Consider the following 2,547-nt stretch of genomic DNA (forward strand, 5'->3'; position numbering starts at 1 on the left):
AAGAAGAGGAAAAGATCACAGACTGAGTCCCCTTTGACCATGACTCCCAACTCAAGAGAAAAAAAATTACTACTGTATACTTTGGTGAGCATTCTATAGACCTCTAGCTTTTATATACATGGAAATGTACATGCAAAGTATTATTTAGTTTTTTTTAAAAAATAATATAAATGAAATAATGAGCTTTCCGTCAGTACATATGCTCATTCTTTAAAATTGCTGTACGATATTCCATAGCGTAGCTATGTCTGAATTTATTTGTTCATTTCTTTACAGGGACATTTTAGCATTTAATATGTCATTGTTACAAATGTCACAGCATAGAATATACTGTACATCCTTCCTGAGCCCATGTGGTAGCATTTTTCTCAAACACCAGAATCATTTTTAAGCTTAAATATTAATGGAGAATATCAAATTTGCTTCTCGTGTTTTTGAGGAACTATTTTCTCACTTGTTAACATAGAAAATTGTCACACTCTTTTTGTCAAGTTGATGAGTGAAAAATGATATCTTGCTTGTATTTCCATGATTACTAGTTTGGTTGAGTGTCTTTTAGTATTTTATTGTCCATTTACCTTTCCTAGTTGGTGTATTGGCTTATTTAGTGTATTATGTAATATTATCCAACGCTGTAAAAACACTTATGAATTCTTTGAGAGCAGAGATTATTTCCTGTTTATTATTTTATCCTTTTTTGGCTGTGAGACTCAAAAAGTTAGTTAACTTCTGGGTCTCAGTTTCCTGATATACAAAATGGGTGTAATGATCATCAATACTTCAGTGAGATGTGATTAAAGGAGTATCTATGTAAAACATTTAGAAGACTGCCTGGAAATAGTAAAGTGCAATACCAGTTCTATTAATATCATAGCCTCAGGATTTAGACAAACAGCTCATAGCAGACAATTAAATAGGTTTGAAGTTGAATTTCAGCGTTCTAAGAACAAACTAGACATCAAAGCAGGTCAGGCAATGCGAACACAAGTTGAAGACATGGGTACTGAAACGTTAAGATCTAGAAGAGTTCCAGCCCCCCCTCCCCCCCCAGGAGTTCCTCATGCCCACTGATAGTCTCTCCCTCCTGTTCTCAGCTCCTGATCACCACTGATCCTTTTTCTGTCCCTATAGTTTTACCCTTTCCAAAATGTCAGATAAATGAAATCATTTGAGTGTGGTTTCTTAGACTTCATATACATATTTGAGTTTCATTCACATTATAACAGTAATGCATCCCCCCCTTAACCTAACCCACTGAGTGAAATCCCATTTTATGCAGGTATATACCAAGTTTATCTTGTCACTAGTTGAGGACACTTAAGTTCTTTCTAGTTTGGGGCGATTATGAATAAAGCCCCTATAAACATTTGTAATAGGTTTTGGGTGAATGTAAAGTTTCTTTTCTCTTGGATAAACCCATAGGAGTGTGATTGCTATGTAAGAAACAGTGGAACAGTTTTCTAAAGTGTCTGTACGCTCTTACATTCATAGCCAGGTATATGTGTGACTTCAGTTCTTATAGAACAGACCCAAATCATTGTCAACAGAGTAAAATAACTCCAATTTTTTTTTAAATATTTACTGTTTAGTTTTCGGCGGACACAACATCTTTATTTTATTTATATGCGGTGCGCGTTTGCCTGGCATGCGTGTGGCGATTGAGCACTGCTGCGCACCTGCCAGGCAAATGCGCTGCCGCTTGAGCCACATCCCCAGCCCCCAATTGTTTTTCTTATTAGATTTTCTCCTTTTGGCCATTGAGAAACCTATCTTCTTCCCAGCCATATCTGTCACTACTTTTTCTGGAGTACTCCTGAGAAGAGTAAAACCCTGGGAAGCCAGTGCTTCTTGCATCCAGCTTCTTGCTTGTATCATTTGCCACCTGAGATGTTCACCCTGTATAACTGAGATCTTATACAGACTCCACTGTGGAAACATTTTCATTCTTCAAGACTCCCTCCTGCTTTCCAAAAAAAGACAGTTCGTGGAAAAGTGTTGACAGAAAAGGCCAATGAAACTGTGTTGGCACAAGCCCCTTGCTCTCTGCCATCCAGCCTAAATCCCCAGGTGCCACGTGGAGGAAGCAGCTAAGGAGTTGTCCAAAGCATTGCTTAGTAGAGTAAGCAAAAGCCCTGCTAAAGTCCTAGAGCAGGTCTTTTCCTTTGCATTTTATAACACGCGAATATTCCCCAAAGTAACTAGAACTGATCATAAGGAGTAAAATGAATTGCCACTATTCGGGCTTATGGGAGGAGGACAGAAGTTTTACCATTTATGCGAATTTGGGACAGTTCTTAGTGCTACTCATCACTCTCTCCCTCCAACTTTTTTTACATCTGTGTGTGTGTATATATATATATATACACACACACACACATGGCTTTGGCAGAGAGAACAATGAAAACCCCGCATCTTTCATAATACAGCGCGCGTGGATTTCTTGTAAAAGAGAGAATATGCCGGGGATGGAGTTCTTTTTCTTCCCTGAACAGCCTGGAGTCTGTCTAAACTCGGAAAGCATCTCTCTTGAGGCCCCCCGAAGTGCTG

This window comes from Spermophilus citellus, assembly GCF_964194105.1.
Source record: "Spermophilus citellus genome assembly, contig: SCAFFOLD_304, whole genome shotgun sequence".
In the NCBI taxonomy this organism is placed as follows: Eukaryota; Metazoa; Chordata; class Mammalia; order Rodentia; family Sciuridae; genus Spermophilus; species Spermophilus citellus.